Consider the following 17,423-nt stretch of genomic DNA (forward strand, 5'->3'; position numbering starts at 1 on the left):
CAGTGATTCCGCGATAATCCCAAACAAATATCCAGCGTGGATTGATTCTTTCCCTTACCTATCCGTCCAATCGAAGTAACTATCCTCACGAATCCATTTTTTTTTTTATACCTTGCAGGCGACCATTCAGACAATACATTGATTGCCGAATGGTTCAGTCGCAAACCACTCAAAAATATTCTCGAGCTGGGGACGAGACATCAATCCGATTCGATGAGCTATGAATCGGGAGCATGGATCCCCTCTCGTTTAGGTGGAGGAAATCAATACGTATTCGGGAGATGTATCTCGATACCCTTCGTCGCTTGATGGGTCGAAGAATCCCATCCACCAGAATAGACGGGGAGGGATTTCTCTGTTTCATGGGGTAGAGCTTACCACAACTCCTACGCAATTTGGATAATATGTTTCATCCCGTTCTACTGGGATGTAGGGACTCGAACCTCACGGTCCTACAAAGACCAACGGATTTTCTTTCTACCACAATTTGCATTGCTGTTTCATCAACGGCGTAGAGTTGGACTCCATCTCTATCCGCGAAGGTCTGTTACTATGGTTATTCATCGAACCATATTCATCCGAATACGGAGTATACATACACAAAGAGGAAATCAGGAGAAGATGGGATTCGGGATAATCGAGTAGATCCCACCAATACCCGAGATTCTCGAGATTTTGATACAATCCTCGGTGCGGATGTTGAGTATGCACTGGGAGAGGATCCTCGCCGCTTATAGGATCATTCTAGATTGAATCATCCCCTGGAAAGAGAACATCTATCCGCTTAATGAATAATAGAAATTAATAGATCGTTCGTCGGAATAGCTTCCGTCGAGTCTCTGCACCTATCTCATCATCCGAACCTGCTTCTGAAATGAGATTTGGCTCAGGATCGCCTACTAAATAATCCTAGGTTTCCCTGAATTTGAAAGCTATCACTCGGTGTGTTTCCATACCTAGGCTCAATCCAATCGAGTCCGCAGCGTCTACCATTCCGCCATACCCCCCCCCCCCTTGAGTCCCAAACCGAAGCAATGGATCTGCAATGCATCAAATCCCTTTTGCATGCCATCCGAGTTTGCATGTTCCATGCCCATTTGTTCCAGAGATATTTCACGAGTCTCTTGATTCCGGTCAAGCGGAAATTATATACCCCGTCCCGATTCCGAATTCTCAACCTCTTCCCTTTTCTGTTTCTATTCCCAATTTCCTCCAGAAAGGGACTCCACCGATCCAGAGAATATATATCTGCGAGACCATACCCTGCTTCTCCGTATTCGCGTACCCATAGAATTATACACGGTGGGGTAATTAAATCAATACGTATACGGTAGGAGATGGAATTATCGACTCATCTAACCCATCTCTGTGGTTGAATAACCCTTGCGGCTGACTGCGCCGTGGGCGCAACCACCATTGTCGCTTTAGGAGGGTTCTATTCCATCCCATGGGGTTCAAAGAACCAGGAAAGCTTGGTTTGGATCGGAAGTACCACATTCACAAGGCAGAGGTTATCGGTTCGATTCCGGCAGAATATTGCCCAGTATCAGTCGATGCACCAATACCGTGTCTCCCTTCGCTTTGTCCCCCGCGTCGAAGCATCCATTTCCATAGAGTCCGATGGAATTCGAGTATTTGTTCGTCTACATTTCATATGTTATGATTATTACAAATACAAATGTTCAACAAAATTGGGTGACACTTATAAATAGTACCAGTACTTTCGATTACGAGAGGTCCATTCCGGGTCTTACCATGCTTACAAAGAAGGAGTTTTTATGTCTCGTTATCGAGGACCCCGTCTGAAATAAATACGTCGTCTCAAGGATCTACCCGGGCTTACAAATAAAACATCAAATCCGAGAGAAGCAGCAATGCTATTGATTAATCTGCTTCGAGAAAGGTATCTCAATTTTGCGTGCGTCTGGAAGCCAAACAGAGATTACGTTTCAATTATGGATCAACGGAACGACAATTGCTAGATACGTTCGTATTGCTAGAAGAGCCAAGGTTCAACAGGTCAAGTACCATTACAGCTACTCGAAATGCGTCCAGATAATATTGTTTCTCGTCCAGGTATGGCTCCTACTATTCCTGCAGCTAGGCAATTAGTTAATCATAGACACATTCTAGTGAACGATCGTATAGTCGATATACCGAGTTACCGTCGCAAACCAAAAGATACTATTATTGTGAGAATCGACCGGTTCTCGCAATGGACCAAATAGAGAGATGGAATTTTCTCGGGAGACAAAATACCTGATCATTCAACTTTTCCTCGTCGGGAGACATTAGACCCACAGGATTAGTGAATGGAATCGCAAATCGGGAGTCCACTGGGTTGGATATAAATGAATTGCTCGTCGTTGAGTATTACTCCCGCAAAGCCTAACCCAAGTAATTATCTAATAGTCTGGGATTCCTCTTCTGAAATTCGGATACCCCCCCCCCGGGGGGGGATTCTTGGAATTATTATTTGAAATCGGGAGTACTAACTGGAAGCATTCAAAGGATTAGCAATTCTTTGGGGTGCCGGAACAGAGTCAATGACGGAATGCAAAGGGGAAAGGGGGGATTCGAACCCCCGTAAACAAGAGTCTACATAGCATTTCCAATGCTACACCTTAAACCACTCAGTCACCTTTCCTGCAACTTTGTACTATTTACACATCTTACCAATCTAAGAAACCGGATAGCAACTCAATCCTCGATGATAGACGGGAAAAAGTGATTCCTGGAAGTGAGTGCAAGCCTCATCAGTTATTAAGAAATGAGATTAATTCCCGGGAATTGAGGTAGGGGAGGTGACCCCATCCCTGGGATAGATTTTTAGTTGTTCCGAGTCGATTTCATAATGAGAGATTTTCAATTAGGTGATGCAGATCCCATCAAAAGCAATCACTCCATTAGTAATTATTCATGGATGCTGCGAGACTATATACCCCCATTCACACACGACTCTCATTCGGTGCGGAATTAGTTACTCCACCCTCCCAGTCGATTGAGGGAGGGACATAGATACCAGACGGATGCACCTCTTCCCTTGTATTGCAAAAGAGATCTGTTCTTCGGCATCCTGATTAACTCAATAATAAGTGGGAACGAAGAGGAATTCCAATTACGCCTAGATCCCAGAGAAAGGACTATTCTATTGATAGAACTCCCACGATTCTGGCCGGATATCTTGTTACAAATCATACCGACTACAGATAGGAGAAGAGAGCTTTTACTTATTATAGAGATGGTGCGATTTGGGGAGGGAAAATCGATTAACCTTAATTCCTAATTAATTGGGGGATCAAATTCCGATAGACCCGCGTTTGGTGAAGGTATGTTTCGAACGGGAAACAAGTCCTTCTGTCGTGTATCCTCGATTGATGCAGCCTCAAATGCTCCAGTTTCGATCTCCGGCGAATCGTAGTAGTAAGCAAAAGGTGAAACCTACGGACCGACCTATTTGTAGGGACTCCGTGGGTAGGCATAGGGGAGAGGCACTACGTGGAGGAATCGACAACGCAAAAGCTTCGTTACGGTTGGGTTCAGGCCGCGCGTCGTGTTTCTATGACGAAACCAATAATGATTGGGACAACGAACATCCATCCCGTTCGTATTTTGGATACCCTAGAATCATCGGAGATTGTCGAAGTAGCTGATCCCCATGAAACTCGAAGCGTTGGAACAGAGAAATTGTCATTAGTCTCTTGGTGTCGACGTGTCGGAGTGGCACAACCATGTTAACAAGAGATTTTTGGCAGAAGGGATGGCTAGTCCAGTAGTTTCACAGACACTAGCCCCCGTTCATCCCATAGGTTTAGAGTAGGAATTGCTAGACTATTCCAAATACTAGTCTCTCTCCATTGCATCATGCAGGAGGAGCCGTATGAGGTGAGAAATCTCAAGTACGGTTTTGAAGCCGGAGCTCATTCACGCTGAGTGAGCGACCATGACGAATGTCGGCCCAATCCGAAGGAGAATATGCAGAAGCTTCATAAATTTACTACAAAGCTATGCGTTTGGAGATTGATCCTCATGATCGGAGTTACATACCCCATAATATAGGTTTGATTCATACTAGCAATGGAGAAACATGCAAAGGCTTTGGAATACTATTTTCAAGCATTGGACGGAATCCTTTTCACCACAGGCTCTTAATAATATGGCTGTGATCCGTCATTACGTGCGATTACCCATACTATAGGATCCCTTGATTCGAAACCACTCGATGTAGGAGGCTTTCCACAAGCATACTCCCATAAGGAGTTCTCCTGAGCTGTGGAATTTTGGTGTCCCCCGTAGTAACTCAGGTCCGGGGGAAGAACGGAAGCCTGTGAATCCCATGGATAATCGGGTGAATTGAGGGAGAAAGCACCGCAAAGATTCGTCATCGAAAATCTGGGTAGATACGATGAGATTTGCTCACTCGGGGGTTCATTCTGTAATAGAATCGATTTGGAAAGGAATATCGAGCTATGTGTAGTATCAAATCCCAAAGGAAACATTTCAGCGGATCTATTTTTAGAAGTAGGGGAATTAGTTCCGGGGAGATTATTACCCTCCTCCCGAATTAGGAGTATGGAAAAGATTCTATCTCGCATCGATAGGATTGGAAACCATTCCCAGTAACTACTCTTGATTCTTCTCTAGACTAACGGGGGAGGGGGCCAAGTAAAACTCTCTCTTCTCTTGGATCAGATAGAGAATAAGCTACTGAGTAGTCATTCGAGCCGCATGAGGTAGGGAAACTCTCAAGTCCGGTTCTGAGGGAGGATACTCGAAGGGATCTATCCATCCCGACCGGGGGGAGCAGGCCATTCAACAGGGAGACCCGGAGGCTTCGGAATCTTGGTTTGATCAAGCCGCTGAGTGTCGGAAACAAGCAATAGCACTTCCTCCAAGCAATTATATCGAAGCACAAAATTGGTTGAGGATTACGAAACGTTCCAGGTGATGAGAGAGGGGGGTGACGCCGGGGTAGCAGTGATATGGGGACCAGACAATTTGAAAGAAATTCCTTTACATTTTCTACCCCCCCCCCCCCCCTGGGATACCAGGAAGGAGAAGACTTCTCCTCCTACCGATTGCCATCTGGTAATATGTAACCCCCCCCCTACTGAAACGTATAAGAATCTCTCTATACAAGGTCCATAAAGCACTAATAAGTTGTGTAATAATAAGATTAAATGCCTGCCTCGGGATAACTCTTCTATTACAGCTGTTCCAGTTCCAAACTCAGGGAGAAGAATACCTTACATACGAATTCCATCTCTTAGAAGTTTCGTATCCCCCGCTGGTAGGTCGTTGCTATCCCTGTCCGAAGAGAGGAGAATCTCGATGACTATTCGTTCACCGGAACCAGAAGTCAAGATTATGGTGGAAAGGATCCCGTGAGAACTTCTTTCGAAAAATGGCTCAACCTGGATCATTTCTCGGAGAACTTTAGCTAAGGGTCCCAGTAGTACCACTTGGATTTTGGAATCTACATGCTGATGCTCATGATTCTGATAGTCACACAAATGATTCAGAAGATATATCCCGTAAAACATTCAGCTCATTTTGGTCAATTAGCTATTATTCTTATCTGGCTGAGTGGTATGTATTTTCAACGGGGCTCGCTTCTCTAATTACGAGGCGTGGCTAAGTGATCCCACTCATGTTAAGCCTAGCGCCCAGGTAGTTTGGCCAATAGTTGGTCAAGAGATACTTAATGGAGATGTAGGTGGGGGATCCAGGGAATACAGATAACGTCCGGATTTTTTCAAATATGGCGGTCTTCTGGAATAACTAGTGAGTTACAACTCTATTGCACCGCTATCGGTGCCTTAATCTTTGCAGGATTGATGTTCTTCGCTGGTTGGTTCCACTATCACAAGGCTGCTCCAAAATTGGCTTGGTTCCAGGACGTGGAATCCATGTTGAACCACCACCTAGCAGGCCTCTTGGGATTGGGTTCCTTGGCGTGGGCGGGACACCAGGTACACGTCTCGCTACCCATTAACCAACTATTAGACGCGGGAATCGATCCTAAGGAGATACCTCTTCCTCATGAATCCATTTTGAATCGTGACCTTTTGGCTCAGATGTATCCCAGTTTCGCAAAGGGATTAACTCCATTCTTTACCCTCGACTGGTTACAATACTCAGATTTCTTAACCTTCCGTGGGGGATTGAATCCAGCCACAGGGGGATTGTGGTTGACCGATACTGAGCATCACCATCTAGCTATTGCAGTTCTTTTCCTGATAGCTGGTCACATGTATCGAACCAATTGGGGTATCGGGCATAGTACGAAAGAGATTCTGGAAGCTCATAAAGGTCCCTTCACGGGTGAGGGTCACAAGGGTCTTTACGAGATCCTAACTACTTCATGGCATGCTCAATTAGCTATTAATCTTGCTATGTTGGGTTCCCTAACAATTGTAGTGGCCCATCATATGTATGCTATGCCTCCCTATCCATACCTAGCTACTGATTATGCTACGCAGCCATCCCTGTTTACGCATCACCTGTGGATTGGTGGTTTCCTAGTGGTAGGCGCGGCGGCACACGCAGCTATTTTTATGGTGAGAGATTATGATCCGACTACTCAATACAACAACCTATTGGATCGTGTCCATTCGGCATCGTGATGCAATAATTTCACATCTTAACCGGGTATGCATTTTCTAGGTTTCCATAGTTTCGGATTGTATATTCATAACGATACTACGAGTGCGTTGGGACGTCCCCAAGATACGTTTCAGATACTGCTATTTAATTACAACCCATATTTGCTCAGTGGGTCCAAAACATTCATGCTTCTGCTCCTGACTTAACGGCACCTAATGCAACAGCAGGTACCAGTTTGACCTGGGGGGGTGGAGACTTTAGTAGCAGTAGGTGGTAAAGTTGCTTTGTCACCAATCCCATTAGGTACTGCCGATTTTTTGGTGCATCACATCCATGCCTTTACGATTCATGTTTACTGTATTAATATCACCAAAAGGTGTCCCGTTTGCGAGGAGCTCCCGCCTAATACCCGACAAAGCGAATCTTGGTTTTCGTTTCCTCGTGATGGCCCCGGTAGAGGAGGTACCTGCCAGGTATCTGCTTGGGATCATGTCTTCTCAGGTTTGTTCTGGATGTATAATTCCATCTCAGTAGTTATATTTCATTCAGTTGGAAGATGCAATCTGACGTACGGGGTAGTATAAGTGACCAGGGAGTAGTGAGCCATATCACTGGAGGAAACTTCGCGCAGAGTTCAACAACCATTATGGATGGCTCCGTGATTTCCTATGGGCACAGGCTTCCCAAGTCATTCAATCGTATGGTTCTTCATTATCCGCATATGGTCTTTTATTCTCGGGTGCTCATTTTGTTTGGGCTTTTAGTCTGACCGTTCCTGTTCAGTGGCCGTGGATATCGGCAAGAAACTCATCGAATCTACTGTTCGGGCCCATAATAAATTGAAAGTTGCTCCTGCTATCCAGCCCAGGGCTCTGAGTATTGTACAGGGACGTGCCGTAGGGGTGGCTCATTACCTTCTGGGTGGAATCGCCACAACATGGGCATTCTTCCTAGCGAGAATCATTGCAGTAGGATAATGGCTAGGAGGATTCGAAAAGCATTACGGCATCAAGATTTCAAAGTTCAGCCAGGGTCTATCCCAAGACCCAACTACTCGTCGTATCTGGTTCGGTATAGCCACTGCGCATGACTTCGAGAGTCATGACAATATTACCGAGGAACGTCTCTACCAGAAAATATTTGCTTCCCATTCTGGTCAATTAGCTATAATTCTTCTCTGGACTTCTGGGAATCTATTCCATGTAGCTTGGCAGGGTAACTTCGAGGCATGGGTGCAAAAACCCATTACAGGTAAGACCATCGCTCATGCCATTCGGGATCCTCATTTTGGTCAACCAGCCGTCGAGGCTTATACCCGAGGGGGAGCTCCGGGTCCGGTTAATATTGCTTATCCTGGTGTTTATCAGTGGCGGTACACTATCGGTTTACGCGACAATCAAGATCTATATACCGGAGCTATCTCCTTACTAGCTGTTTCCGCCTTGTTCCTGGTAGCGGGTTGGTTGCATCTACAACCCAAATGGAAACCGGGTATTTCTTGGTTCAAAAATGCTGAATCTCGTCTCAATCATCACTTATCAGGACTCTTCGGAATAAGCTCTCTAGCTTGGACAGGCCACCTGATTCACGTCGCTATTCCTGAATCTAGAGGCGAACATGTGAGATGGGGTAATTTACTAACTGCACTACCACACCCCCAAGGTTTGGGACCATTCTTTTCGGGTCAATGGAGTGTTTATGCACAAAGTCCCGACTCCGCTAATCACTCGTTCAATAGTGCTCAGGGAGCAGGAACTGCCATTTCAACCTTTCCGGGGGATTTCATCCACAAACTCAGAGTTTGTGGTTAACTGATATCGCTCATCATCATCTGGCAATTGCGGTTGTGTTTATCATTGCCGGCCACATGTACAGGACTAACTACGGCATCGGACATAGTATAAAAGAGATTCTGGAAGCTCATATTCCTCCAGGAGGCAGGTTGGGACGTGGACATAGGGGACTCTACGACACAATCAATAACTCCCTACATTTCCAATTAGGACTCGCTTTAGCTGCTTTAGGAGTCATTACTTCCCTAGTGGCACAACATATGTATTCCTTACCCGCTTATGCTTTATAGCACAGGATTATACGACCCAGGCCGCGCTATACACCCATCACCAGTACATCGCTGGTTTTATTATGACAGGGGCGTTCGCCCACGGAGCCATATTCTTTATACGGGATTATGATCCGGAACAAAATAAGGATAACGTGTTGGCAAGGATGTTGGAGCATAAAGAAGCAATAATAGCCCATTTGAGTCGGGCTAGTTTATTCCTAGGGTTCCATACTTTGGGTCTCTATGTCCATAACGACGTCACGTTAGCCTTTGGAACCCCAGAGAAGCAAATTCTTATTGAACCTGTATTTGCTCAACGGATACAATCCGCTCACGGTAAATCTTTGTATGGTTTCGACGTACTTCTCTCCTCGACAGACAGTCCAGCATTCAATGCTGGTCAGAGCTTGTGGCTACCCGGTTGGTTAGACGCCATTAATAATAATAGCAACTCATTATTCCTAACCATTGGACCCGGGGATTTCTTAGTTCATCATGCTATTGCTCCAGGTCCACATACAACTACACCGATTCTAGTGAAGGGTGCATTAGATGCGCGCGGCTCCAAGCTGATGCCGGATAAGAAAGAATTTGGTTATAGTTTTCCTTGCGACGGTCCAGGTAGAGGTGGTACCTGTGACATCTCGGCCTGGGATGCATTTTATCTGGCAGTTTTCCGGATGTCGAATACAATTGGATGGGTCACCTTTTACTGGCACCGGAAGCATATTACCCTGTGGCAGGGAAATGTAGCTCAATTCAATGAATCCTCTACTTACTTGATGGGATGGTTGAGGGATTATCTACGGCTGAATTCTTCACAACTCATTAACGGTTACAATCCTTTCGGTATGAACAGTTTATCCGTCTGGGCATGGATGTTTTCGTTTGGACATCTCGTTCGGGCTACTGGATTCACGTTTCCCATCTCCTGGCGCGGTTATTGGCAAGAACTTATTGAAACTCTGGCTCGGGCTCATGAACGCACACCTTTGGCCAATCTGATTCGCTGGAAAGACAAACCAGTCGCTCTTTCTATCGTTCAAGCACGATTAGTGGGACTAGCCCACTTCTCCGTAGGTTATATATTTACCTATGCAGCTTTCTCAATAGCATCCACATCGGGGTAAATTTGGGTAGCTCTGTGTTTCGCCTCAATAAAAGCTAAAAGCATGTATCGCATTGGGCTTACCTTTGGCATTCGAGCCAGTGGTAAGCCCAACTTATCCACGATTAAAATCTGTCTCTGATGGATAGATAGCACGGATGGGTGGCAAATCATAGCACTTCAATTGGACTCTATCCCAAATTCCATCCATTCTATAATAACATTCCAATATCGCCGACTAGGAAATTACGGCAAAGAGGAGTCTCATTGAGAAAGAGAAGAAGAAACAAAAACTGGTGAGGAAATATTATCTCATACGTCAATCCCTGAAACAGAGAATGAGGGGGGGTTTATCAATACAAGAAAAATTAGAGGTTTCTGAGGCGTTCCAATCTCCACCACGTAACAGTGCACCCACCCGTCTTCGTAACCGATGCTCCCTAACCGGACGCCCCAGATCCAATTATCGAGACTTTGGTTCATCCAGACACGTACCACGCGAAATGGCACACGCTTGTTTGCTGCCTGGAGTAATAAAATCGAGTTGGTAGATAAATATTGGTTTTTCCCACACGAATTGTTGGAGAATCGATCTCCATAAATTCACAAGATTCCCTCGTGTTCAATGTAATTATTTGAAGACTGTATAATAATTACAGCGAGGGAATCAACCACGCGGGGTAGAGCAGCTTGGTAGCTCGCAAGGCTCATAACCTTGAGGTCACGGGTTCGAATCCCGTCTCCGCAAACGAAAATTAACTTGGTGATAGGGTGATAAAGCAATAGGTGATAGGGGGATAAAGCAATAGTCCACCCTGTTCCCGTATTTTTATTCCAACTATTTGACCACGTACCGGCGGGTATTCATCCACAACATAAACCGGATAATCCCAAATTTTCCCCCCTCATTCTCCTTTTTCTCCTTCCCAGGTGAATCTCCCGATTCTCTATCGGGATCCATTCAATCGGGTAAGTAGGGGGTGGAAAGGAGGACTCAACCATTTCCGCTAGTTCCAGAGACCTTACCCCACCTAGTTTTAGTATCAGCAGTTTTTAATCCCCCCCCCCTGGTAAGATTGAGAGAATAGTGACAGGATAATGATTTGAGAAACGGGAAACAGAATAGTTCTGTTTCCGACATACTGTGTTTCATACACCTCATCAATGTCATCATCGGTAAGCCCTTTTAACTCAGTGGTAGAGTACCGCCATGGTAAGGCGTAAGTCATCGGTTCAAATCCGATAAAGGGCTCGTGAGATTTCACTCGACTTGTCTCTTTCTCTCGGCACAGACACTCGTAATCCTTCCTTACATTGTAGAGTACCACATATGTTTCTACCAATTCAGAAAATTAGTGATCACGTCGAAATGATCCTTCGCCCGAATAGGCGACGAATATGACGAGGCCCCCCCCCCCCCCCCAGATGCCTATCGAATCAGATTATCCTGATTATCCACTTTCACTGCTCGGGGGACTCCCGGTAAGATTCGCAACAAATATCCACATATATCTATCTATATAGCGGGATCCATATGTGGGTGGGGAAATCAACGAAGAATCAGCGAATCGCTACGTAATAAAGCTGTTCGGAATGTTCCCCCCCGTCTTGAATCTCAGAATTATTGCTACCCGTAATATAAGAAATTTAGGTAGATGTAATTCATGATGTGGAAGATCATTCAGTTACCCCTGATACAGGAATCCAATGAGAATTCTGACTATCGATACATCTCTCCGCAGGGGGAGATATTCCAATGAATTCTCGTATGAAAAGATTTCAGCTAACTCCCAGCTACGGGTTTCTCTCGTATCATTCCGATCCATCTCCCGCTTCTTAACCAGGAGGTAAGACGGACTATATGGTTCTCATTTAATCTATCGAGACGGGAGTTTGTTTCTCTCGTCCGACATCAAGGAAAAGTGGCCTCCCCCCACCCCCCCCCACCCACCCGCCATTAATCACCCGAATGATTCGGGAGCGAAAAGCTTCCGAATGGTATTGAGTATTGGTAGAATAAATATCAGGAAGTGTCTCTTCCATCGTGAAATAGACGAGTAAAGTGAAGATACGGATCATAAATATCTGTATGTACGCGTGTCCTACTCAATTCACCAAATAGATAGATTGCTGAAAATTGGTGCTTCTCCCACTCCTTCCTGTACTTCTCCAGTGGGCAGGACATGCGGGAGGAAACACCAGCACCACATAAAGAGATCCAATAGATGCCGTTGATTGTTCAATTGGAAGGAATCTAGCTGGGATAAAGTTCCGGATCAGGATTCATCGACGTAGCGAACGGGTTGATGGAGTCTCGGAAGAAGAGAAAGGGTTACCCACTTTCTGAAGAATCACGAAATCAATTTCGTTGTATCGGTACTCTATCCATATCCATCCGCTTGGGGGAACGAGACGGAGTAGAAAAGTACCCTCGACGGGACCTAGGAATATTGTTACCATGCCAGAGAGATTCCGACAAATTCTTATTCAGAAGGGGCAGTGATATGGTAGTTTCATTTCCTACACCACGACCCTATCATGTCATGAAATAGAAGGGCACCCAAAATGGTTGGAAGAGTTGAATAGGAGAATAACTATGACCATCGCCATTGGAAAATCCTCCAAGGAATCGAAAGATTTGTTTGATAGTATGGACGATTGGCTACGAAGGGATCGTTTCGTATTTGTATGTAGGTTGGTCCGGTCTATTACTTTTCCCCACCGCTTATTTCTCCCTAGGCGGTTGGTTCACCGGCACAACCTTCGTCACCTCGTGGTATACTCATGGATTAGCTAGTTCCTACTTGGAAGGTTGCAATTTTCTGACTGCCGCAGTTTCCACCCCTGCAAATAGTCTCGCTCATTCCTTGCTTCTACTGTGGGGTCCGGAAGCACAGGGAGACTTCACCCGTTGGTGCCAATTAGGGGGTCTATGGACCTTTGTTGCTCTTCACGGTTCCTTCGCTTTGATAGGTTTCATGTTACGTCAATTCGAACTTGCTAGGTCCGTACAATTACGTCCCCATAATGCAATAGCGTTCTCTGCTCCCATTGCTGTTTCTGTTTCTGTATTCCTAATCTACCCGTTAGGGCAATCCGGTTGGTTTTTTGCACCCAGCTTCGGTGTAGCAGCTATCTCTCGATTCATTCTCTTTTTCCAGGGTTTTCACAACTGGACGTTGAACCCGTTTCATATGATGGGAGTCGCCGGAGTCCTTGGTGCTGCTCTTTCGTGTGCCATTCATGGCGCCACGGTGGAAAACACCTTATTTGAAGACGGTGATGGCGCAAATACATTCCGTGCTTTTAACCCAACTCAATCCGAAGAGACCTATTCAATGGTTACCGCTAATCGTTTCTGGTCCCAAATATTCGGTGTCGCTTTCTCCAACAAACGTTGGTTGCATTTCTTTATGTTATTCGTGCCAGTAACTGGATTATGGATGAGTGCTATCGGAGTAGTTGGTCTCGCTTTGAATTCGCGTGCTTATGACTTCGTTTCCCAAGAAATTCGTGCGGCGGAAGATCCTGAGTTTGAAACTTTCTACACAAAGAACATTCTGTCGAATGAGGGTATTCGTGCCTGGATGGCAGCTCAGGATCAGCCTCATGAAAACCTTGTATTCCCCGAGGAGGTCTTACCCCGTGGAAACGCTCTTTAACGAAACTCTGTCTCTGGGTGGTCGCGATCAGGAAACCACAGGTTTCGCTTGGTGGGCCGGTAACGCTCGGACTGATCAATCTGTCTGGTAAATTACTCGGTGCCCATGTAGCTCATGCTGGCTTGATCGTGTTTCGGGCTGGAGCCATGAATTTGTTTGAAGTGGCTCACTTCGTTCCGGAGAAGCCTATGTATGAACAGGGGTTAATTCTACTTCCCCACCTAGCTACCCTAGGTTGGGGAGTGGGTCCCGGTGGGGAAGTCGTCGATACCTTTCCCTATTTTGTTTCTGGAGTCCTTCATTTGATATCTTCCGCGGTTCTAGGGTTCGGGGGTATTTATCACGCTCTCATTGGCCCCGAGACTTCAGAAGAGTCCTTCCCATTTTTCGGCTATATATGGAAGGACAAAAATAAGATGACTACTATATTGGGTATTCATCTAATCTTGTTAGGAGCCGGCGCCTTCCTCCTAGTATTCAAAGCGTTATATTTCGGAGGCTTGTATGACACATGGGCCCCGGGAGGTGGGGATGTACGGAAGATTACGAATCTCACTTTAAGCCCGAGTGTCATATTTGGTTACTTACTCAAATCCCCCTTTGGTGGAGAGGGTTGGATTGTAAGTGTCGATAACCTAGAAGATATTATTGGGGGACATGTCTGGCTGGGATCCATCTGTATCTCCGGGGGGATCTGGCACATATTGACCAAACCATTTGCTTGGGCCCGTCGCGCTTTTGTGTGGTCCGGAGAGGCTTACCCGTCCTATAGCTTAGGAGCACTTGCTATTTTTGGTTTTACTGCTTGTTGTTTCGTTCGGTTCAATAACACGGCATATCCTAGTGAATTCTATGGTCCTACCGGTCCAGAGGCTTCTCAAGCTCAAGCTTTTACTTTTCTTGTCAGGGACCAGCGTCTCGGCGCCAACATAGGTTCCGCTCAAGGACCTACTGGTTTGGGTAAATACCTGATGCGTTCCCCCACGGGAGAAATCATATTTGGAGGCGAAACAATGCGTTTCTGGGACCTTCGTGCTCCTTGGTTGGAGCCACTGAGAGGCCCCAACGGTTTGGATTTGAGTAAGTTGAAAAGAGATATACAACCCTGGCAGGAGCGACGCTCCGCGGAGTATATGACTCATGCACCTCTGGGTTCCTTAAATTCCGTAGGTGGAGTAGCTACTGAGATAAATGCCGTGAACTATGTATCTCCCCGAAGTTGGTTGGCTACTTCCCATTTCGTTCTAGGATTTTTCTTTTTTGTGGGTCATTTATGGCATGCGGGAAGAGCCCGTGCGGCGGCAGCCGGGTTTGAGAAGGGAATTGACCGTGATACCGAACCCGTTCTTTCCATGACACCATTAAATTAGGACAAATTGCTGAGATATTAATGGAAAGTTATTACTTGGTAGTATTAGTACCTACCATACCAGACAAATTTCCATTTTCTACTGGTGGTTCTTTGCGGAACCGGACACAGCTCATACATAAACTAACCCCCCAGTGGGGTTAGTTCGATACGTCGGTATATACCCAGCAGTAACCTTTACCTCGCGGATGAGGGAAGGGCGAGGTGTAACTCACTGTTCATTTCTATAGGGTTCCGGGAAACCACAAGTTTCGGTAGCATTTGCACTTATGTCTACAAATCACCCCCTGGAGGGGTGATTTGGCGATGACGACTCATCTCCGTAAGCTAATTTGAAGCTAATTTGAATCCTCACCAGTTGTATCTGGTGGAACGTACCCATCCCGCAAATGGGTGGGTAATTGACCTTTGATCATCCCGATAAGTCAATCGATAGAACTGGTATTTTAAATACCTCTAGTTAACATCAGATCTCTCATATTTGTTTGTTTCCTATCCCTCGAACCCTGATAGGGAAAGTATTGACACGGGACCTGGGCCTGGAGATGCGGCGCATGAACCGGGGCGGAGGAGGAATACCCCCAGACTGCTTCAGAAGATTCCTCTCATCTATCATTATTAAGAATAGGCTCCCCTCGGGGACATTGGCATTTTTTGGGAAATACTAGGTGGTTCTTTTAGACCACCGATAGACCACTAATACCCCCTCCCGTCGGGTCCGGTACTGAATCAATTGAGGAGAGAGAGGGATTCGAACCCTCGATAGCGTTTCAGCACTATGCCAGTTTTCAAGACTGGAGCCATAAACCACTCGACCACCTCTCCTAGAAAGCTCTTCTCCAATTCTTCGGAGATCTTGTCGATCTTGATACACATGTATTGTATCGAGATTCACCCCTATTACGAAAGATATGAGATGATGGTTTCGTATGATTTACTATGAAATCAATATAGGGATCATTCCAAATAATCAAATTCTTACTCCTACTTGATGGATTATCAAGAGATTCGAAAGAGACATTGGATTCCGGGGTACTGAACTAGAAGGATTCTTGTTCCGTCCAAAATCCTCGGTCTCGGTATGGTGTAAGTCCCACCGGATGGGGATCAGATGGTACAAATCCTCTACTTCTGATACGTCGAGAGTCCTAACTACGACTATTGCTTTCCAATTGGCTTTATTCACATTAATCGCCATTTCATTCCTACTAGTAATTGGTGTACCTGTCGTGCTTGCTTCCCCCAATGGTTGGTCAAGCAACAAAAATGTCGTCTTTTCAGGGGCTTCCTTATGGATCGGATTAGTTTTCCTAGTGGGTATACTTTAATTCCTTCATATCCCAGAGATTCAATGTATCGGTAATTCTGGCCCCCTCCTCACGATTCATAATGGCGAGTGGGGAGAGAGAATCAATAATAATTACGGTCTACGGAATCGACACTTCCTCCTCGGGGGGGGGGGGCTCTCCGTCCACGAGGGAAAATCCCGAGACGAGGTGGATGGATTAGGTGTGTTGACTAGAGGAGTTACCACATATATAGTTATTCAATATAGAACGGGGTGGCATATCACGCGGATATAGTTGAATGGTAAAATATCTCCTTGCCAAGGAGAGGACGCGGGTTCGATTCCCGCTATCCGCCGACCCGACTTTCTTGCCCCGCTTCCACCCCCGGCAGTAGCCCCCGGGATAGTTCAGACCGGTGGAGAGAATATTTTTGAGCTTCAGGAGTGAGATATTCCCAATTGAGGAAGTCATAACCGAGTGATTTGAGGCGTAGATTTCCAATCTGGGTTTTCCCTCGAGGGGAAACAGAACATTGAATGAACCAAAAGCAATGGAGAAGCCTATATACTTACTGATGCTGCTGGTAATTACCAATTATTATTGGGATACATAAGTTCATCGGTGAAAGAAATAATCGTCCATGGAAATATGGATTGGGTGAAGCTTTTCAACTGCCTCACTTCACTTCGGAGAATTGCAAGGTTTAAGTCTCAGCGTTACCTCTATGCCGTGTTCGACTTCCTACACATCTAGGAAGCAGTCGACCTAGAGGTTGTGGGAGATGCCACATGCGGTTCCGCATATAGGTATGCATCGAGCGGGATTTGCGATAAGGATTCGGAGAGGTATTCCAATTCCCCATCCATTGGATGTTGTATTCGGGGGGATTCGGGAGAATCAGATTGACGATTTATAGATAATCTCTTATTATCTGAAGAGTGATTGGGCCCCCATCGTCTAGAGGCCTAGGACACCTCTCTTTCAAGGAGGCGACGGGGATTCGAATTCCCCTGGGGGGTACTTATACTCATCTCGCAGAAGCACTACGGACGTTATGGCTTCTCTTGCCCTCGTACCTTCTCAGGGTGGCGGGAGGGGCCCAGATTGAAAACATCAATAAACTCCTTTCATTTACACTTCCGAGACCGATTCTGTTTTCAAGTACTTCCAAGCCCGGTCTAAATCTATGGGTCGATGCCCGAGTGGCTAATGGGGACGGACTGTAAATCCGCTGGCAACGCCTACGCTGGTTCGAATCCAGCTCGACCCAGAAACCGCGGAGTTACTTCATTATAATTTGTATATCTCGACTGAGTTATTTGAA

The 17,423-nt window shown here is 45.8% G+C and overlaps 3 non-coding genes across 3 annotated transcripts; 2 read left to right on the forward strand and 1 right to left on the reverse strand.

Moving 5' to 3' along the window:
• The first annotated feature begins 10,453 nt into the window (after positions 1–10,453).
• TRNAM-CAU (transfer RNA methionine (anticodon CAU)) lies at positions 10,454–10,527 on the forward strand. The gene has a single exon. It is a non-coding gene; the product is annotated as a tRNA-Met (tRNA).
• A 5,019-nt stretch (positions 10,528–15,546) lies between these two features.
• TRNAS-UGA (transfer RNA serine (anticodon UGA)) lies at positions 15,547–15,635 on the reverse strand. Its single transcript has one exon. It is a non-coding gene; the product is annotated as a tRNA-Ser (tRNA).
• Positions 15,636–16,383: 748 nt separating this feature from the next.
• Positions 16,384–16,454, forward strand: TRNAG-GCC (transfer RNA glycine (anticodon GCC)). The gene has a single exon. It is a non-coding gene; the product is annotated as a tRNA-Gly (tRNA).
• The last annotated feature ends 969 nt before the right edge of the window (positions 16,455–17,423 follow it).

This window comes from Dipteris shenzhenensis, unplaced genomic scaffold, assembly GCF_047967505.1.
Source record: "Dipteris shenzhenensis isolate YYH24624 ecotype China unplaced genomic scaffold, Dip_SZ_1.0 scaf0254, whole genome shotgun sequence".
NCBI classification, from domain to species: Eukaryota; Viridiplantae; Streptophyta; class Polypodiopsida; order Gleicheniales; family Dipteridaceae; genus Dipteris; species Dipteris shenzhenensis.